This window comes from Mobula hypostoma, chromosome 7 (genome assembly GCF_963921235.1).
Source record: "Mobula hypostoma chromosome 7, sMobHyp1.1, whole genome shotgun sequence".
Classification (NCBI taxonomy): Eukaryota; Metazoa; Chordata; class Chondrichthyes; order Myliobatiformes; family Myliobatidae; genus Mobula; species Mobula hypostoma.
This window is the reverse complement of record NC_086103.1, coordinates 170,426,045-170,449,483: the sequence shown is the minus strand read 5'-3', so window position 1 is coordinate 170,449,483 and position 23,439 is coordinate 170,426,045.

The window sequence follows — 23,439 nt, the reverse complement described above, 5'->3', positions numbered from 1 at the left end:
AGCCCACCACTTTCTAAGTTTAATTTCAGATTTCCAAGACTTGCAAATCTTTCCTTATTGCCTTATATTTGCTTCCCACAAAATGTCCAGTACCATGCAAAGGTCGAATAGCTAGGGTGCTTAAGACCTTTGTCCAGTACCATAATAATTTTATGCATTGCACTGTACTGCTGCAAAAAAAAATCTTGACATTTGTAAGTGATAATAAACCTGATTCTGACACGGGTCTGTATTGTGGACTGAGAGTGGGAAGGGGGAAAGGAGGGGGGAATCATGGTTGGGAAAAGGGGAAGGGAGATGGGAGGGAGTGGGAAGTTCCAGAGAGACATTCTGTAATGCTGAATAAACAAATAGTTTGGAATCAAATAACCTTCTCTGGTGTCTCAGGGTTGGGTGTGTCTGCACCCGTGCCAACCCCCACCCCTGGTATCCCACACACCTCCCATGGCTCTCCATCCCAACCATTCCCAACATCCTTTGCTCCCACCAGATTTACAAACACATTCTCCACTCTACATTGGCAACTATAGTACTGTGCAAAAATCTTAGGCACTCTGGATATCTATTTATCTATCTATATCTAAGACTTTTGTGCAGTACTGTGTAAGAAGGAACATGGGGATGGCACACTAACACAGATGCTACACAAAAGAGGTGCTTGAAATTCACAGTAGCACATAAAATGCTGGAGGAACTCAGCAGGTCAGCCAGCATCAATGGAGAGGGAAAAAGAGTTGATGTTTCGGGCTGAGACCCATCATCAGGAAAGGAAGAGGAATGTATGAAAAGATAAACTGGTGCCATTACCTCACAACTCAGAGGTCCTTTTTCAATCTTGACTTGAGTCCCGGCTGTGTGGATTTACTGACTGGTTGCGTCAGAGCCTGAAACAGAGGCTCCAAAGCACAGGGTCGCAAGAGAGTAAAGAGGGGTTGTAGAGGGGTTGTCCGTCACTGGCACAACCCTCCTCAGCATCAAAGACATCCTCAATAGGCCATGCCTCGCGAAGGCAGCATCCGTCACTAAGGACCTTCACCATCAAGGACCTGCCCTCTTCCTGTTACTAACGTATGGGAGAAGGTGTAGATGCCTGAAGATCCCCCTCAGTGACTCAGGAACAGCTTTCTCCCTCCATTGTCAGGCTTTTCCCTGTACTGCCGTCAAAAAACAACGAACTTTCACATCAGTCAGTACATGTTAGTGACAATAAATCTGATTCTGATCGTGATTCTGATTCTAGTTCTGATTCTGATTCTGGTTTTGATTCAGTTTCTGATTCCGATTCCGATCCTGATTCACCCCGTGACCCACAAGAGTTTCCAGCTTCTTCCTACATCCCACAAAAGTGCAGGCTGTCAGTTAATTGGGCTTCTCTAAGTTTAGTTCTGCAGTCTAAGTGAGTGGTTAAGCCTATAGAGTAGTCTACAGGAACATAAGAAGAAAGAAAAAAATGGGATTAATGTCGGGTCAGTGTAAATGTGGAATTAATGTTGAGAAGGGGCTCAGTGGGGCTCAGTGGGCCAACAAGTCTGTTTCCATACCGTATGGCTCCATGAAAATTGTTTCTGAGATTGTACAGAATGGGCAGTTAACAGAATTCACAGTCTGAGTCAGGCAGAATGCAGAAGTTTTCAGCTGAGGTTCCTTGCCAAAAGCAACTTAAGATGCAAAACCAAAAATTTAACTGCCTGATTTAACAAGAAATTGGCTGAGCTCAGAAGGTAAAGACATGGAACACTTGAATACTGGGGCAGTGGCAATATTCGAGGCTGTGACAGATTTTATTTTGTTTGTATTTAAGGGAACCACAGTGATGGGGCAGAAACATGGAAATGAGACCAAAACTGAGGTTATCTCTGAATTTACAGCCTGAGGCCTGCTCCTGTAGCAAAAAAAGGTGAACTCCTGGAGGAACAGAGCAGGTCAGGCAACATGTGTGAAGGCAGATGGACAGTTGACATTTCGGGGTGAGACAATTCATCTGGAAAGCAGGCTTGCTCGTGTTCATGTTCTCTTATTTCTGCATGGGTGCAGAATTGGAGAGTTCCCTGAGAACGCTGTGTGGCCTAGTCAGTGAACAAAAGACATGCAGAGTAGTAAGGCAACAACTCTTCCTAATCTCCCAAAGATGTATAAGTTAGAGTTAGTGGATTGTGGGCATGCTATGCAGGTGTCAGAACCATGGCGACAATTGCGGGCTGTCCCAACACATCCTCGACACAAGACCATGCATTTCACTGTATGTTTCAATGTACATGTGACATATAAAGCTAATCTTCAATATTGCATCCAAGTTCTCACTGTACTGAGTGGTTGATATTTGAGAAAACCACAATGTTGACAATTAGGCTCTGCTCAATGAGCTAGATACATTGGTGAGGTCTGACAGTAGCATCATCCACCACAAACGGGAGTTCCCAGTCGCCAAACGTTTTAATTCCCATTCCCATTCCCGTTCAGGCATGTCGGTCTATGGCCTCCTCAAGAGGAGGCCATCCTCAGAGTAGATGAGCAACACCTTATATTCTAAATGAGTAACCTCCAGCCTGATGACATGAATATCGATTTCTCCTTCCAGTAAACAAATTTCATCCCCCCCCCGCTTCCTCTATTCCCATCTCTGACCTTTACTTCTCCTCATCTGTCTATTACTTCCCTCTGGGTCCCATCCTTCTTCCCATTCTCCTATGCCCACTCTCTTCTCCTGTCCGATTCTTTCTTCTCCAGCCCTTGACCATCCACTTGCTTTGCCTATCACCTTCCAGTTAGACTTTTTCCCCTCCCACACCTTTTTATTCTGCCATCCTTCTTAGTCCTGTGGAAGGGTCTCAGCCTGAAACATCAGCTGTTTATTCTTTTCCACTAATGTTGCCTGTGTGTTACTGACGTTTATAAGATTATGAGATTGAGTAAACAAGCAGTACCTTTTTCGAGGGTTGCAATGTCTAATACCAGAGGGCATGCATTTAAGGTGAGCGGGGGTAGGTTCAAAAGAGATATGAGGGGCAAGTTTTTTACACCGAGCTGTAGATGCTTGGAATGTGCTGTCTGGGGTGGTGGTAGAGGCAGGTATATTAGGGACTATAAGAGGCATTTAGATAGGCACATGAATGTGAGGGAAATGGGGGGATATGGACTTTGTGTAGGCAGATTAGTTGGTCATTTGTTTACTAATTTATTTGTGGGCAGAAGGGCCCGTTCTTGTGCTGTCCCATTCTAAGTCCCTCAATCCTGGTGGAATGGCCGAGCTAACTTGATGGTGCAAGTGGCCTCTAATTCTGCTCCTATGTCTTATGGTCTTATGGCCTCATCTGAGCAGAACTCTTCTGTCCCTTCTTTAAAGCTTCCACATCTTTCCTGCAATGAGGTGACACGTCAAAACAAAATACTCCAAGTATGGTCTAACCAGAGTTTCGTCGAGGTGCAGCATTACCCCGTGGCCCTATGTTCCTCCACTTTGCTACAAATCCTGCCATTAACCTTCTCATCTGCCTTCAAGTTTGATCTTCCAAAATATATCACCTCGCACTTCTCCAGGCTGAACTCCATCTGTCACTTCACAGTGCAGCTCTACATCATATCAATGTCCCGTTGTAACCTACAACAGCCCTCTGCACTATCCACAACACCACCAACCCTCATGCCTCTTGACTTCCTGAATGAGCCTACCATGGGGAACATTGTCAAATACCTTACCAAAATCCATATACCACATCTGCTGCTCTGCCTTCATCAATGTGCTTTGTCAGTTTCTCAAATAAATCATTCAGGCTTGTGAGGCACAACTTACTCCTCACAAAGCTATGCTAACTATCCCTAATCAGACTGTGCTCCTCCAAATGATCATAAATCCAGTTTCTAAGAACCCTCTCCAATCATTTGCCCACCATTGATGTAAGACTCACTGGTCTATAATTCCCACGATTATCTCCATTACCTTTCTAAAACAAAGGAATAACATTTGCTTTTCTAGAACAAAGGAATTAACATCTAATCTTCTGGTACTATTCCAGTGGCCTGTGTGAATGCAAAGATCATTGCTAAAGGCACAGCAATCTCTTCCCTCACTTCCTATATTAACCTGGGCATCGGGAACTCATCTATCCTAATGTTTTTCAGGAGTTCCAGCACATCCTCTTTCTTAACGTTGATATGTTCTGGCTTATTAGACTTTCCTCACGTTCATCAAGATCCCTCTCACTGGTGAATACAGAAGCAAAATATTCATTAAGGACCTCCCCTATCTTCTCCAACTCCAGGCATGTGTTTCCTCTTCTATCTCTGATCAGTCCTACCCTGACTCTAGTCAACCTCCTGTTCTTCGCATATGTGTGTAGAATGAGTAGGTTTTCTTTAACCCTAATCACCAAGGCCTTCGCATGCCAATCCTCTAATCCTCCTGAGTCCCGGTCCTGGTAAACTTGTAACTGTCTAGAGCCCTGTCTGATCCTTGCCCCCTAAATCTTAAGTAAGCTTCTTTCTTCATCTTGACTATATGTTCCACATCTTTTATTAAATATTGCTCCTTTATCCTATCATCCTTTCCCTGCCTCAATGGGACAAACCTATCCAGAACACTATGCAAGTGTTTCCTGAACAACCTGCATATTTTCGATGAACATTTCCCAAAGTACATCTGTTCCCAATTTACACTCCCAAGTTCCTGCCTAATGGCATGATAGTTCTCCCTCCCCCAATTAAATACATTCCCATACTGTCTGCTCCCATCCCTCTCCGAGGCTATGCAAAGGTCAGGGAGTTCTAGTCACTGTCTCTGAGACGTTCACCCGCTGAGAGAACTATCACCTGACAAGCTTCATTGCAGAGTACTAGATCCAGCATGGTCTCTCTTCCAGTCATCCTTGTAGTTCCAAAGCTAATTAAAACTTACAAACTACATTTGAGAACACTTTAACAACTGGCTCAAATTTGTATTTATTTATGGATACTATATCCTACACTTTCTGACTGTGGTTGCTTCTCCTGAACGAAGAGGAAACATTTGTACCACATCCACACTATTCAAGATCCCCCAGGATCTTATGCTTCAGCTTAAGCAGTACCCGACTTATAAACTGCAGAGGATACAAAGTTTAAAACTTCAAAGTAAATTTATTTTCAAAGTATGCATACTGTATGTCGGCATATACTGCCCGGAGATTCATTTACTTGCAGGCATTCACAGCGGAACAAAATAATACAATGGAATCAATGAATAACTATGGGCAAAGATGGACAAACAACCAAAAGAAGGAAATCTGTGCAAATACAAAAAAAATGTAATAATGAATATAAAATAATAATAATAATTAATAATTAACATACCAGTTAGTAGGCTAGTTGGTCATTTTAAATTGTCCTGCAATTAGGCTAAGGTTGAATAGGTGGACGATGTGGTTCGAAGGGCTGGGAGGGCCTGTTGCACACTATATTTCAATAAATAAATAATATTGAGAACGTGAGTTATAGAGTTCTTGAAAGTGGGTCCATAGGTTGTGGAATCAGTTTGAATTCGAGGTGAGTGAAGTTATCCAGTCTAGTTCAGAAGCCTGATGGTTGAAGGGAAATAACTGTTCCTGAACCTGGTGGTGTGGGTCCTGGGGCGCCCGTACCTCTTTCCTGATGCCAGCAACAAGAAGAGAGCATGGATGGTGCTCCATGAAGAGAGATGGCAGGGATCCTTGATGTTCGATGCTGCTTTCTCGTGGCAGTGCTCCGTGTAGATGTGCTGGATGGGTGGGAAGGCTTTTCTTGTCATGGACTGGGTTGTATTCACCTCTTTTTGTAGGCTTTTTGCCTTCACGGGCAAACCTAATCTGTCTAAGTTGTTCTCAAAAGATAACCCAGTCTTTACAGTTATTATTCTAATAAACCTTTTTGGAACTACAGCAATGTGCAAATGTCTTAGGCACATTTATATAGCTAGGGTGCTTTTTTCATGGTACTGTATTTGTCAACAGCGAGTGAGTTTATAAATCTGGCGGGAGCAAAGGTTGTTGGAAACGGCATCGGTGGAACACCGTGGGAGAGGTGTGGGACAGGTGGCAGAGGAGTGCCAGGGGTGAGGGGGTGGCACAGGTGGAGACTCACCCTGCCCTGAGACACCAGACAAGGTCACTTGATTCCAAACAACTGGTTTATTGATCATTACTGAATGTTTCTTTGATGTTGCCCTCTCCCTTCCTCTTTTCCCAACCATGATTCCTCTCTCTTCCTGCTCCTTTCCCACTCTCAGTCCACAATAGAAACCCATATCAGAATCAGATTTATCATCATTCACACATGTCATGAAATGCGTTTTTATTTTGTGGCAGCAGTATAGTGCAATTACTACAGTACTATACAAAAGTCTTAGGCACCCTAGTTTTATATATATATGTGTGTGTGTGTGTGTGTGTGTGTGTGTGCTCAAGACTTTTGCACAGTTCTGTACCTGCAAAGCATTAAAATCATTTCTTAAGTAAGGTGAATAACAGTACTCCAGATGTGACCTTACCAGTGCCCCGTGTAACTAAAGCATAAACTTCCTATTTTACATTAAATTCCCCTCACAGTAAATGAGAACATTCTGCTAGTTTAGCTAATAACTTGTAACATACCGGCACACAAGAAGAAACAGAAAGATCCCTATGTATCACACTATTGCTTCTTTTCCTACATTACTAAAGCAACTATACATCAAAAGAACTAACTTGACTGTAAAGTGCTCTGGGGATTTCTAGATGGTGAAAGCTGCTATCAAAATTCAATTCTTTCTTTCTTACAAGTGGGCAATTATTAAACAAGTTCCTCAAGGCATCCTGTGCATCAGCGATGGATCAATAACTGAAGGAAAGAGAAGAATAATGGGAGGAAAAATAGTTTCTGTTGGAGAATAAGACATTGTAATTCATCTTACTATGTGTTTCTTTAAAAATATTATCATATTAAAGTTTAATTTATTATTATTAAAGTACATATGTGTCACCATACACAACCCTGAGATTCATTTTCCTGTGGGCACACTCAATAAATCCATAATAGAATAACCATAATAGAATCAACAAAAGACCACACCCATGTGGGGCATTTACCTAGTCTGCAAAAGACATCAAACTGTGCAAATGCAAAAAAGAATGAAATAATAATGATAAATAAGTAAGCAATAAATATCGAGGACATGAGATGAAGAATCCTTGAAAATGAGTCCGTAGGTTGTGGGACAATTTCAGTGATGGGGCAAGTGAAGTTGAGTAAAGTTATCCCCTTCGGTTCAAGAGCCTGATGACTGAGGGGTAATAACTGTTCCTGAACCTGGAGGTGTGAGGCCTGAGGCTCCTGTACCTTCTTCCTGATGTCAGTAGTGAGAAGGGAACATGACCTAGGTGGGAGGGGTCCCTGAGGTGGATGCCGCTTTCCTGTGACAACACTTCGTGTGTGTGTGTGAGCTCAGTAGTGGGGAGGGCTTTATCCATAAAGGGCTGGGCTTTTTGTAGGATTCTCCATTCAGTCATTCAAAGTAGATTATTTGTATTCGTGGGGTTGTAACTCAGGGGTGTCTTCAAGCAAGAAAACAGATTCTGTGTCATATAAAGTGCAAAATAATCAAAACTTTGATCAAAGAACAATGTCTTCTGGAGGTCTTTGTGGATGAGGAAAAGTTCAACACATGAAGAAGGTGAGAGAGAGAACTTCAGGAGCTTGGGTCTTGTCAACTATAGGCACAGCCATCAGTGGTGGAAAAAGATTAAATTTATGGATGATCAAGATTTCCAGCACAGTAAAGTAGTTTTGACTATGAGATATAAATATATGACAGTGCACTTCAATAGGACTCTATTGGCTGCCAAGGACTCTTAGATATTCCATGGTTGTGAAAATCGCTGCCAAAATGCCAGCTCTTTCTTTATTTCCATATCGCTCAGCTTTTCAAACAGGCTGTCAATCTTCCACGATAGTTATTTTTTTCAATATTGTAAACCCTTCCTGACAAAAAAATAACAAAGGCTAGTGGTCTCCCAAAAAAATGTATGGCAAATCATCTTGTCAAAACACATGGTTTATGTCATCAGCATAGCACATGGGTTTGATATGATTGACCGATACACAATACCTTCCATGTTTCTCAAGCTAGACATTTCACAAAGTTGTTTCACATTATTTGCGAAGCTGTTGGTGTTTTGAGTGAAATATTGATCATTTTTGCATTCTCACAAGAAAACACTATCTGTATTTAGAGATTAGTTAGTCCGTGATGTAATTGAGAATGGAATCAGTCAAATAGCAATCTTATTACCCCTTCCTCTGCACAACTCAAATTTCAAAATAAGTTCATTATCAAAGTACTGTATATGTCACCATACACGATCCCAGGATTCAATTAATTGCAGACATTCATGGTAAATACAAAAAAAGACACAATAGAAACAATGAAAAACTGCTCACAACAAAGACGGAGCAACAGCCAATGTGCAACTACTGTTCTCATGGAATTTGCTTGCCCCTGCTAAGACTATTAGATGTTGAACATTTGTTCCACCTCTCCATGATGGAAAGTACCTGGACAAATATGATCAACAACGAAGATGAACACTGAAAAGTAAATGATCATAGACGGTCTTGTCAGTGTGCAGAGAAGTAGGAACTGGAGTGTCCTCCAGACAGGTGCGAGTATATAATACCATGGAGACACAGGAAGACTACAGATGTGGGATCTAAAGGAACAAACTATCTGCTGGAGGGACTTTGTGTATCAAGCAGCATCAGTGGGAAGAAGGGTTGAAGGTTTATTGATGTTATGGGTCTTGATGGAAAATTTCAATCCAAAATATTGATAATTCCTTTCTTCTCACAGATGCTGCTCAACTCATTGAGTTCTTCCAGCAGTTTGTAAGGTAGCACATTTGGGAAGATGTGACAAGTAAAGGGAATGAATGATACTGTAAATAGAAGGATATTGTGAGGAACAAAGAGACCTTGGAATGTAGAATCATAGAATTATAGAGGACTATAGCACAGAAGCAGGCTCTTTGGCCCATCTGGTCAATGCTGACTGTTCTTCCTACTTAGTCTCATTGATCAACAGCTAGAACATAACCCTCCATACTCCACCAATCCATATACCTAACCAAGCTTCTCTCAAGTGTTGCAACTGAACCTGTATCCACCATTTCCACTAGCAGTTTGTTCCACATTCACGCTGCCCTCTGAGTGAAAATGTCTTCCCTCAGATTCCCCTTAAACATTTCACCTTTCATCCTTAACCTGTGACGTCTAGTTCTAGTCTTACCCAACCTCAAGGGAAAAGCCGTAAGCAATCACCCTATCTATATTCTAAAGATTGCAGATGCTATCAGTGTGGATAGAAAGGCATATGGATACCTTTCTTTAATAGATAAGACATAGCATATAAGAGCAAGAAAGCTATGCTCTGCTAGCTAGGCTACAACTTGGGTTCTGCATACACTTCTGATCATCACATTACAGAAAAGATGTGCTGCACAAAAGATGAGGCAGAGAAAATTTATGAGGATGTTGCCAAGACAGGAACATTTTATGAGGAAAGATGGGATCAAATGGGGTTATTTTCTTTACAACAGAAGAGAATGCATTGTGACACTTGACTGAGAAGCTAAAATAATGAAAAGTCTCCACTAACTGAATAGGAAGGATTTATTTCCAAAGTGCTACACCTGCCCATTCAGTTCCTCCCTCACCTCCATTTGGGCTCCAAGTGAGGCAGCACTTCACCTGCAAATTTGTTGTACTCGTCCACTGTATACGGTGCTCCTGGTACAGCCTCTGCTACATCGGTGAGACTTGTCGTAGACTGGTGGACTACTTTGTAGAGCACTTTCTCTCCATCAGGAGTTCCTGGTAGCCAATCATTTCAATTCCAATCCCCATTCCTATTTTGACATGTCAGTCCATGGCCTCCTATGCTGTCATGATCAGGGATGGATGTCCAACACCTTATATTCCATCTGGATAGCCCCCCAACCTGATGGCACGAATGTTGATTTCTCTAACTTCCTGTAATTTTCACCCCTCCTCCTTCTCCTTTCTCCCACTCCCCCCTCTGGCTCCCCTCTTACTTCTTCTCTTCTCCTCACCTGCCTATCACCTCCCTCTGGTGCCCCTCCTCCTTCCCCTTCTCCCATGGCCACTCTCCTCTCATATCAGATGTCTCCCTCTTCAGTCCTTTACCTTTTCACCTATCACCTCCCAGCTTCTCACTTCATCCCTTTCCCCCACCCACCTGGCTTCACCTATCAACCCCTCCCCCTCTCCCCCCTCCACCTTCTTATTATGGCTTCTTCCCATTTCCTTTCCAGTCCTGATGAAGGGTCTCAGGCCAAAACATCGACTGTTTACTCCCCTCCAGAGACATTGCCACACTGGCAGAACTCCTCCACCATTTTGTATGTGTTACCCAATTTCCCTTTTCCCAGTGGAGTGAAAAGGTAGGTAGTTTGAGAAGTGATGCCATTAATACTCCCAGTGGAGCGAAAAGGTAGGTATTTGTGAAGTGATGCCATTAATACTGAGCTACCATCAACTCTTGGCTCTCAATCCTTCTCCACGTTGAGCACTCAAGAGACAGGAACTCTTAGAAGTTAAGGGGATGATGCATTTGTTCAAAGTATTATTATTTAGGAGATCAGAATCAGGTTTATCATTATGGACTTACATGACATGAAATGCTAAACACAAGGGATTCTGTGGAAGCTGGAATTCTTGAGCACCACCCACAGAATGCTGGAGGAACTCAGAAGGTGAGGCAACATTATACGGAGAGGAATAAGCTGTGGATATTTTGAGCCATAACATCAACTGCTTATTCCCCTCCATACTGTAGACATTGCCTGTCTTACTGAGTTGCTCCAGCGTTTTGTATGACATGAAATTTGTTGTTTTGCAGCAGCAGGGCAATGCAAAGATCTTAAAAAAAATACTATATATTACAAAAATAAATAAATACTGAATTAAAAACAGAATAACCAAATAATGTTCATGGATTCATGGACTGTTTAGAAATCTCTAGGAGGCTGTGAAGAAGCTGTTTCTGAATGTGTGTGTGTGTGTGTGTGTGTGTGTGTGTGTGTGTGTGTGTCTGTGTGTGTGTGTGTGTGTGTGTGTGTGTTTAGGCTCCAGTACCTCCTTCCAGATGGCCGTAATGAGAAGAGGGCATGTCCCAGATGGCAAGGGTCCTTAGTAGTGGATGCTGCTCTCTTGAAGAACCAACTTTTGAAGATGGTCTCTATAATGCCAAGGGTTGAGTCCATGATGGAGCTGGGTGTTTACAACCCGATACAGCTTCTTGTGATCCTGTGAGTTGGAACCTCCTTAACGGGCTGTGATGCAACCAGTGTATCAGAAGAAATTTGTAAGAATGTTTGGTGACATACTACACCTTTTCAGCCTGCTAATGAGGTAGAGTTACTAACCTGCCTTTATGTATCGGGCCCAGGATAAATCCTCTGAGATGTTGCAGACCAGCAATTAGATTTAGAAAAATAAGTGGAGATATTTGTTTCAATAAGTGTGAGGTTCAGAGTACATTTTCTGACTTCAAGTCAAAGTTCAAAGTAAATTTACTATCAAAGGACATATATGTCACCAGATACAACCCCTGAGATTCATTTTCTTGCTGAAACAATGAGATACATTAGAATCAATGAAAAACTACACACAAAGACAAACAGCCAATGTGCAAAAGAAGACAAATTGTGCAAATACAAAAATTAGTGGTAATAATAAGTTTAAAAAGTAATAACTAATGTTGAGAACATGAGTTGTAGAGTCCTTGAAAGTGTCTTCATAGTTTGTGGAATCAGTTCATTGTTGAGGTGAGTGAAGATTGAGAGGAGAATTGATCGAGTTATGAAAATTATGAAGGGTATAGATAGGGTAAATGCAAGCAAGCTTTTTCGACTGAGGTTGGTTGGGACTAAAACTAGAGGTCATAGGTTAAGGGTGAAGGTGAAAGGTTTAAGGTGATCATAAGGGGTAACTTCTTCAATCAGAAGGTCGTGAGAGTGTGGAAGAAGCTGACAGAGCAAGTGGTGCATGTGAGCTCGATTTCAATGCTTAAGAGAAATTTGGATATGTACATGGATAGTAGGTGAATGGAGGGCTATGGTTCAGGGTGCAGGTAGATGGGAGTAGGCAGATTAAATGGTTCAGCATGGACCAGATGGGCCAAAGGGCATTATTTTTCAATGACTCTATTCTAAGTTATCCACACTTGTTCAGAAGCCTGATGGTTGAATGGCAATAACTATTCCCGAACCTGGTGGTTTGCGCCCTGAGGACCCTGTATCTCCTTTTTGATGGCAGCAGTGAGAAGAGAACATGGCCTAGATGTTGGGAGTCCATGATGATGGACGCTGCTTTCTTGTGGCAGTGTCCCTTGTAGATGTGCTCAGTGATGGGGAGAGATTTGCCTCTGATGGTCATCTTCTTAGCCACAGTTTGCATTTATATAACACCCCAACAGCTGTACATACCAAGATATTTCACAAGAGGGCTGTCAGACAGAATGTGTTACTGGGTCACATATGGTGATGTTTGGAAAACGATCAAAAGCTCGGGCAATGAGACTTTTAAACAATGTTTTAAAGGACCAAAGAGCGGTTCAGAGGAAAGAACCTAGAGCTCAGTATCTCGGCAACTGAGGGCAGGCTCGACAGTGATGGACTGGTTCCATTCGGTAATTGAATGTTATGGGGCTGAAGGAGACCACAAAGAGAAGTTTGAATGAGATTCGAAACCGGTGATGAGAATTCCCCTTTAAGAACAAATATTTCAATTATACTTGGGCAAATCAACTCTCTCTGAAACGAAGTCATTTGGAAAATAGTGGCTGGAGTCGATATGAACTGGATCAAATGAGAGGGAAAAAAGTGTAGTGCAGCTGTTAGGAAACAAAGCTCTGAACAAATGGCAGCTACATTCATATTTCCCTTAATCAGATCGAAGCAATCAGCTTGAAAAATTTTCCCATATGTTTGAGAGCAACTAGGGTTATTGCAAGGACACAGGCCACTACAAGGTTACAAAGTCTGGCTACAATTAAACACTCAGAGGAGAAATTGTGATGATGCTTCAGGGAGCTCATTCATTTCAGTCAAAAATAATTATACAGCTAGGCCCTTCTTTCAGTGGAGCAAAATTCTCAAAATTAACATACTTCAACTCAGCAGCAAAGAAACAGGGGGTGTCTTCAGAGCTGTGTGGAGACAACATGGCAATTTATCAATAGGGGTGATCAATTCATAGAAATTAAGTCGCAGCTTTCAAAACATGGATTCCTCTTTGGGAAAGCTATCTACTTTGCCTGAGGCCGTCAAGGTCTGCCTCCACTGGAATCCATGTGGTTTTGTTTTCTTGTAATGATTCAACAAGGCCTAGCTTGAACCCGTCAGCATTTAAATGTTGGTATAAGTCTCAGCTACTAGTGAAAATGGGAGCCTGCAAGGATGGATGAAAGAGGAGCAGGGTGATGGTCAATCCTGATGGTCTGTGTTGTTTTCATGTTGTGTTTGTGTTTTCCTCTGCTTTTCCAAGATGCTTCCTGGATGCGAGGGCGTGTGCTGTAAGGAGAGGTTGGGTAAACTTGGGTTGTTTTCCCTAAGGAGGGGTTGTTTTCCTTCAAAAGGGGTTGTTTTCCCTCAGGAGAGGTTGGATAAACTATGGTTGTCTTCCCTCAGGAAACACGAGGAAATCTGCAGATGCTGGAATTTCAAGTAACACACATAAAAGTTGCTGATTAACGCAGCAGGCCAGGTAGCATCTCTAGGAAGAGGTACAGTCTTCCTAGAGATGCTGCCTGGCCTGCTGCGTTCACCAGCAAATGTGTGTTGTTGGTTAACTTGGGTTGTCTTCCCTCAAGAGGGGTTGTTTTCCCTCAGGAGAGGTTGGACAAACTTGGATTGTCTCCCCCTGGAGTAGCAGAGGCTGAGGAGAGGCCTGACAGAGACGTATAAAATTATGAGAGGAGTAGATAAACAGACAGTTACTTTCTCCCAGGGTTGAAATATCCAGAGGGTATGCATTTAAGGTAGGGGGTGGGGGGGGGAAGAATATTTAATGAGCATAGGTGGGGCAGATTTTTTACCCAAAGAGTGGTAGGCAACTGGATCAAGTTGCTAGGGGTGATGGAAGCAGATACAATTGGAGGCATTTAGGAAGCTCTTGGATAGGCACATGAATATGCAGAGAATAGAGGGGCATGGTTCATGTCATACAGTACATGTACAGACAGAGGGCATTAGCATACATAGGCATCATCAGTTTGCATCAACATTGTGGGCTGTACTGTTCCATATGTAATGTGTATGTGTGTGTGCGTGTGGCTTTGTATGTGTGTGCGTGAATGTGTGTGCGTGTGTGTGTGTGTGTGTGTGTGTGTGTCTATGTGTGTGTGGGTGTTTGTGTGTGTGTGTGTGTGTGCATTGAGTATCAAAGTCACAGAGAATTATAGCACAGAAACAGGCCCTTCAGCCCATCTAGTCTGTGGCAAACTGTTGTTCTGCCTAGTACTATCCTGGACTATAGTCTTCCATACCCCTTCCATCTATGTCCCTATCCAAACTTCTCTGAAAAGTTGCAATCGAACCTGCATTCACCATTCCCACTACCAACTCATACCACACATGTACCACCCTCTGAGTGAAGAAATTTGCCCTCAGGTTCCCCTTAAACATTTTACCTTTCACTCTAAACCTATGACCTCTAGGTCTTCTCACCAACGCCAATGGAAAAAGCCTGTTTGCATTTACCCTATCTATACTCCTCATAATTTTATATACATCAAATCTCCACTCATTCTCTTATGTTCCTGCATAGTGCGTGCATGCGTGTGTGTGTGATAGAGCATTAGGGCACAAAATCAGGTCATTCAGCCAATCTAGTCTGAGCCAAACTTCATAATTTGATATACGTTTATCAAATCGCCCGTCATTCTCTTGTGCTTGTGTGTGTGTGTGTGTGTGTGTGTGTGTGCATTCTCATATATATGTAAAAGATACAAAGTAATCTTACTTTAACTTTTACATCAAGTGTATAAAGCAGTAAAAATGTTCTCTACCAAGGCAGAATGACACTAACCACGTCAGAGCAGTATAACTTTGGGGATCTGTTACTTTGGATCCTGTAATTTCTTTGCAGTTTATTCTCCAGCTATCCAGCAAGCTTCTCTGATTAAAACCTTTGAATCTCCACCCAACAGTTAACATCTGCAACAATTGCTGGCAAAATTTGCATCTCAAAGCAAGCGAGAGCAAACGGTTAAAAGGGCACACAATCAAAGCGGGCCCAATTAATATACAACATGTGTGTTTCACAGCGCAGATTATGACAAATTCCCGGAAGTGACCGAGAAGCTATGATCCCACTTTAAGGTTCAGAGAATGTTCAAAAATTCGTCATTTCACTTGGCCATTTTGTGATCTCTTCAGACAACCTTTATGGATTATTGTCGTGTAAGCCAATCCAAAGAAACTTTTGTTCTGTTTTGCAATGTAACCAGCAGGTAAATGTAGGATATGTGGCTTCCTCTGTGGTGGATTATCTAGATAACAACAATGACTGTACTTCATAAAATATAGTTTATTGTTTAAAGGACTTTGCAGCATTCCACTGGATAATGCATTAATACAAATGACTTCCCAAACCACCTTCGCTTTCACCTGACTTCATCTATCTCCTGACAGCTTGTACCCTTCTCCTCGACCCCCCCCCCCCCGCCATCCCCGCCTGCATCACCTTCCTTTCTGGCTTCTTCTCCTTTCCTTTCTAGTCCTGTTGAAGCGCCTTAACCTGAAACGTCGACTGCTTATTCCTCGCCATAGATGCTGCCTGACCTGCTGAGTTCCTCCAGCACGCTGTGTGTGTTGCTCTAGATTTCCAGCATCTGCTGTACCTCTTGTGTCTATGATTTATGTTCCACTGTGAAACCCCATCGAGGGACACCTACCCTGAAGAAGTTTAAATATTCTCTTTGACAGGAGTTCAGTGAGAGCCTCTCGCATTGCTATTTCTTCCTCCCCTGCCTTCCCCCCCCCCACCTTCTTATTCTGACTTCTTCAGGTCAGGCAGCATCTATGGTGAGGAATAAACAGTGGCTGTTTCAGGCCGAGGCCCTTCATCAGGATTGGAAAGGAAGGGGAAAGAACCCAGAATAAGAAGGTTGGTTGGAGGGGTGGAAGGAATATAAACTGTCAGCTGATAGATGAAATCAAGTGGGGGGGGAAGGTGGTTGGGGTTCATTTGTATCAGTGTGCTATCCAGTGGAATGCCTCAAAGTCCCTTAAACAATAAGTTATATTTTTTGAAACACGGTCATTGTTGTTATCTGGATAAACCACAAAGGAGGCCACAAATCCTACATTTACCTACTGGTTTCATTGCAATATTGAACAAAAGTTCCTTTGGGGGCTTACACCCACTAAAATAGTCAGAAGATATCACAAGCAACGCACATAAAAGTTGCTGGTGAACGCAGCAGGCCAGGCAGCATCTCTAGGAAGAGGTGCAGTCAATGTTTCTCAGCCCGAAACATCGACTGTACCTCTTCCTATAGGTGCTGCCTGGCCTGCTGCGTTCACCAGCAACCTTTATGTGTGTTGCTTGAAATTCCAGCATCTGCAGATTTCCTCGTGTTTGTGTGAAGATATCACAAACTAGCCAAGTGAAATGACAGATTTTTGTACATTCTCTCAACCTTAAAGTGGAATCATAGTTCCTATAACACAGAGTTTGCACAAGGTTCCAGTTTAAGATGCCCAGTGACGACTTACGAGTGGGATATAAACAAAACAAAGGAAACAATTATATACCTCATTAATAACATTTTATTAATAATGGTCAACACTAACAATGCTAGCAATGGAGAGGTGAGAAAAGAGTGGTCAAGGCAAGCAGGGACGAGCAGTGGCACTGGCGAGGCCTGGTTAAGTTGGGGTTGAAACAGAGTCGTGGCACCCCAGAGAGCAAGGGAACTCCCGATATCTGATCGGTTTAAGCGCCAGGCTGAATTGGAAAGGTTGGGTACAGGCCGAATCGTGGCGGCGAGGTCCCAGCCCTAGAGTGGTCCGAGAACGAGGAACGACTCAATGTTTGGACGATATAAGTGCTGGGCCAGATTGGAAAAGTCACGGTATTGTAACTGGAGGTGAGGCGAGAGCCAGTGCTACTCGCTGCTCCGCGATGCTTACTCAACTCTGCAGTGCTGGCCGCAGCGATGTCTGGCTTCGTGTCTGTGGCCTCGCAATGTTTAGTCGGCTTTGCGATGAGCTATGGTCGTTGCCTGCTTCAGCGGCAGTGATGTCTGGCTTCGAGTTTTTCCATTAAACTCCAGTTCTGAATGCTGTTTGCTTACTTTTATTGTTTGCACGATTTGTATATTTCTCTCTCTCTCTCTGAACGTTGGGCATTTGATAGTCCTTTTTAAATTGTTTCTTTTGCTGTTACTTTGTTTTGTGGCTGCCTGTAAGGAGATGAATCTTAAGGTTGTATAAACATAGTTTGGTAATAAATGTACTTTGAACTTTGCACTTTGAACAGGAGAAGCTTGGTGAAACAACCAGGTAAGTACTTTGGAAGTCGATGCACTCTTGTCATGAGTTCTCCTTACAAAGGTTCTCAATGCCATCCTTAATGTGGAGAGAAACTTCAGAACCTCACCTCCAATATCTGGGAGCAAGAGGACTGGGCCTGGGAGCACCAAGACACCAATGTTAATGTGTGAGGAGTTTTTGTTGGCTCGGCCCTGTACTCACTGAAAATTAGAAGAATTGAGGGGGATCTCACTGAAACCTATTGAAAGACCTAGGGAAAGTGGACATAGGGAGGATGTTTCCAATAGTGGGGAAACCTAGGACTAGAGAGTACAGCCTCAGAATACAAGGACGTCACTTTAAAACAGAAATGAAGAGAAACTTATGAAGCCAGAAGGTGGTGAATCTGTGGAATTCATAGCCATAGACAGCCGTGGAGGGCAAGTCAATAAGCATATTTAAAGCAGAGGTGGTTAGTTTCCTGATTAGTAAGAGGGTGAAGGTTAAGGGGTGAAGGCAGAAGAATGATTTTAAGAGGGATAGTAAATAAGCCATGTTGGAGTGGCAGAGCAGACTTGATGGGCCAAATGCACTAATTTTGCTCCTATGTCTTATAGTTTTACAGCAATGGCCATTTTCAATAATCAAGACAAATAACCAAATCATCTGTGCTAATAACAAAGCGGGATTCTTTGTCCTGCTACAGGGAACAAATACAAACTTCTCTTCAGAATTATAATATGAAGTATCTGTTTGTGATGGGAAATGGACAATTCCAATAGTGCAGCACTTCCTCATACATCTACTGCAATGTACTATAAGAACATAAGACACAGGAACAGAATTAGGCCATTTGGCCCATCGAGTCTGCTCCTCAATTCCCTCATGGCTAATTTATTATCCCTTTCAAGCCCATTCTCCTGCCTTCTCCCTGTAACCTTTGACACCCTGATTAGTCTAGAATCTGTCAACCTCCGCCTTAAATATACCCAATGAACTGGCCTGCACAGCTGCCTTTGCCATTGAATTCCACAGCTTTTTTAAAAAATATTTTTAAAACGGCCAAATATTTTTTCCTCATCTGTTCTAAATGGATAACCTTCAGTTCTCAGGCTGTGACCTCTGGTCCTAGACTCCCTCACTATTGGAAACATCCTTTCCTTATACCCTTCTTGTTTTTTTTTACTGTTTTTAATGGAGGTCGTGATTGAGGACGTGATTTTAAGTTTTTTAACTCTGTTTGGTTCCAAGTTAGCCCATTGCTTTGCTTTGCTTTTAGTTAGTTGCACGGTGGGTTTTTTTGGGGGTTTTTTTTTCCTTTTCTCTATTGATATATATATTCAAATTAGTATACTATTATGTTACCTTAGTACGTTATGTTTAAATTACATTGTTTGTATCATTTATTTGTATTAATATCTCCTGTAATTTTATTATATTCTAACAGTGTATTAATGCCTATATGGCTTACCTTTTTGTATACTTATTCAATAAAAAGATTTAAAAAGAAAGAAAGGAAACATCCTTTCCATATCCACTCTGTCTAGGCCTTTCAATATTCGATAAGGTCATTGAATAATCTTAAAATCATTTTTACGAACCTCCTCTGGACCCTCTCCAATGCCAGCACATCTTTACTTAGATAAGGGGCCCAAAACTGCTCATAATACTTTAAGTTCAGTCTGACCAGAACCTTAAAGCCTCAGAATTACATTCTTACTCTTATATTACAGTCTTCTTGAAATGAATGCTAACATTGCATTTACCTTCCTTCCGTCTGAATCATCCAGCAAATTAACCAATCCTGCACAAGGGCTCTCAAGTCCCTTTAAACCTCTGATTTTTTAATTTTCTTCTTCAACACTACCTGTCCCTCCACCTATCTTTGTACTGTCAGCAAACCTGGCCACAAAGCCATCTATCCTGTCATCCAAATCATTGACATACAATGTGAAAAGAATTAGTCCCAAAGCTAACCCTTGTGGCACACGGCTAGTCACCAGCAGCCAGCCACAAAAGAGCCCCTTTATTCCCACTCGTTGCCTCCATCCAGTTGGCCAATCTTCTATCCACGCTAGTGCCTTTCCTGTAATGTCATGGGTTTGATCTTGTTAAGAAGCCTCATATGTGTCACCTTGTCAAAGCCTTTCTGAAAATCCAAATAAACAACATCCACTGACTCTCCTTTTTCTATCTTGCTTGATATCTCCTCAAAGAAATGCAATGGAGAAAACCATGCTGACTTTGGCCAATTTATCATTAGGTACCTCCACATACCCTGAAATCTCATCCTTAATAATAGACTCCAACATCTTTCCAACCACTGAAGTTAAGCCAATAGGCTTATAATTTCCTTTCTTCAGCCTACTTCTTCTTAAAAAGTCAATGGTTCAATGCATTTAATATCAGGGAATGTATACAGTATACAACCTGAAATTCTTACTCTTTGCAGACATCCATGAAACAGAAGAAAAACCCCAAAGAATGAATGACAGAAAAACATTCAAACCCCAAAGCCCCCTCCCCGCTTCCGCATGCAAGCATCAAACCTCTCCCCTATCCCTCCCTCCAGTTATTGCAGCATGAAACATCAGAACCCACCAACTACCAAGTAAGCAATAGCAAAGCCCCCTAAGAGAGACTATGATCTGCAGATCAACAAATTCCATTGTTCACCCAGCAGTTCAATAGGCCACAGGCTCTCTCATTAACAAGGGAGAGAGAGGTACCACCCCTTCCACTGCAAGCTGGGAGACCGACAGCTCGCTGTTTCAATGTAAAAGTCTAAAGCGACACCTATTCAAGCTCACCCAACTCAAGAACCAGCAGACTCTCCCCCTTCCCCATTCCCATTGAGAGGGAGAGAGCGGTCACTCGAATGCAGAGGCCTCCAACAGCTGCATCCACTGACTCGATGTTCCAATCTCCCGCGACAGTTCATTTGGTGACACAAACAAGGAATCAGGTTCACAGGGGCCGCCCGAGGCTGCACCTGGTAGGCTCACATCCTCCAGGCCAATCCTGGAGATATCAAAAATGGCCAGTCGGCGAGCTCTAGGAGTGGGGACCCACTGCCATGAAGTATCCCAGTTTAAGCACAGCTGTAGATCACAGACTCCCTACAGGACCCCAACCACCTTGAAAAGGAAATAAGAGACAGTAAAGAGAGGAATTTAAGCTGTTTTGCAGATGATCTCAAAGAAGTTGCCTTCTGGGGCTATCTTATTTTTTCATCCCCCATTACTACCTCTCCAGCGTAATTTTCCAGCGATCCAATATCCACTCTTGTTTCTCTTTTACTCCTTATATATCTGAAAAAGCTTTTTTATAGTATTGGCTAGCTTACCTTTGTATTCCATTTTCTCTCTCTTTATGGCTTTTTTAGTTGCCCTCTGTTGGTTTTTAAAGGCTTTCCAATCCTTTATCATCCCACTAATTTTTGCTGTATTATATGCTGCATTAGACTTTCCCTGTCAGCCACGGTTGCCTCATCCTCCCAGTAGAATACTTCTTCATCTTTGGGACATATCTTTCCTGCACCATCCAAATTTCCCCCAGAAGCACCAGCCATTGTTGTTCTTCCATCATCCCTGCTAGTGTCCCTTTCCAATCAACTTTTGCTAGCTCCTCTCTCATCAGCAAATTTAGCCACAAATCCATTAATACCATAGACAAATCATTGACGTACATCATAAAAAGCAGTGGTCCCAACAATGACCCCTGTGGAACTCCACAGGTAACCGGCAGCCAGCCAGAATAGGATCCCTTTATTCCCACTCTGTTTTCTGCCAACCAGCCAATGCTCCACACATGCTAGTAACTCCCCTGTAATTCCATGGGCTCTTATCTTGTTAAGCAGCCTCATGTACTTGGATAAAGCCTTCTGAAAATCCAAGTACACCATGTCTACTGCATATCCTTTGTCTACCCTGCTTGTAATTTCCTCAATGAATTGCAGTAGGTTTGTCAGACAGGATTTTCCTTTCAGGAAACCATGCTGGCTTCGGCCTATCTTGTCATGTGCCTCCAGGTACTCTGTATATCTCATCCCTAACAACTAATTCCAACAACTTCCCAACCACTGATATCAGGCTAACAGATCTATAGTTTCCTTTCTGCTCCCTCCCACCCTTCTTAAGTAGCAGAGTAACATTTGCAATTTTCCAGTCATCCAGCCACAATGCCAGAATCTATTGATTCCTGAAAGATCATCGTTAATGCTGCCACAATCTCTCCAGCTACTTCCTTCAGAACCTGAAAATGCATCCCATCAGGTCCAGGAGATTTATCCACCCTCAGACCATTAAGCTTCCTGAGCACCTTCTCAGTCGTAATTTTCACTGCACAGATTTCACTTCCCTGACACTCTTGAATGACCAGTGTACATCAAATGTCTTCCACAGTGAAGATTGATGCAAAATACTCATTCAGTTCCTCTGCCATCTCTTCATCTCTCATTACAATATCTCCAGCATCATTTTATATTGGTCCTCTATCTACCCTTGACTCTTTTTTACCTTTTATATACTTAAAAAAGCTTTTAGTATCTTCTTTGATATTAGTCGCCAGCTTCCTCTCATAATTCATCCTTTCCTTCCATTTTATTCCTTATGCTGCGTGCATTCAAATACAACACTCTCAGTCCAGTATTTGTTGCTTTCTGTTTTAACTGCACTATGCCTCTATTGCCCTGGAACTCATGCCACTGGCTGTGATTAAGCTTCATCTTCTGCCTGTTCTTTCTATCATCTCTATTGCATGCTATCTGTTTTCCCCTTCCTCAGCCCTATCACTCTGGTTCCCATCCCCCTACCAAATTAGTTTAAACCCTCCATAACAGCTCTATTAAATGTGCCCGCTAGAATATTGGACCCCTTTGGGTTCAGGTGTAACCCATCCTTTTTGTGCAATCAGACCTCCCCCAGAGGAGGACCCAAAGATCCAGGAATCTGAATCCCTGCCCCCTACACCAGTCTCTCAGCCGCACATTAATATGCCTGATCATGATATTCTTGCACTCGCTAGCACATGGCAAAGGCAACAATCCTGAGATTTCTACCCTCGAGATCCTGCCTTTCAGCTTCCTACCTAACTCCCTGAATTCTCTTTTCAGGACCTCTTCCCTTTTCCTACCTATGTCATTGGTACCAACGTGTACCAAGACTTCTGGCTGTTCACCCTCTCCCTTCAGAATACTCTGTACCCGATCCGAGACATCCTGTACCCTGGCACCTGGGAGGCAACATACCATGCGGGTATCTCTATCAGGCTGACAGAACCTCCCGTCTGTTCCCCTCACTATGGAATCCCCTATGACTACCACATTGCATCACAGCCTGGTACTCCAGCTGCAGTGCTGTCGACAAAAAAGCCTTGCAGAGGGTGGTTAGGGGAGCAGAGAAGACTACTGGGGTCTCCCTACCTTCTGTCCAAGACCTCTTTCAGAGTCAATGCCTCCAGAAGACACGGTACATCATTAAAGACCCCTCACACCTTCTCCATGAACTGTTTGTTCTTCTGCCATCAGGAAAACGTTACAGGAGCATCAAAACTAAAACCACAAGGCTACTAAACAGCTTCCTCCCACAGGCAGTCAGACTACTAAATAGCTGCTCTACCTGACTCTGCTTTGGACGCTTTTAACTTGCACTGGACACTTATAACTTGATTTTAACTGACGTGTGGCTGTTGTGTTTTACTATTTATTGTTATGTTTATTATTTAGTGTTGCGTTTGTTATGTTATGATTGCACTGCCCCTGAGAAACGCTGTCTCATTCTGCCCTGCAGAGCTGATGTATGGTTAGAATGACAGTAAAGTTTTTTGAATCTTGAATCTTGAATCATTCTTCATCTTCCTCTTTCCCTTCTGCACCACAGAACCAGAGCCAGTGCCAGAG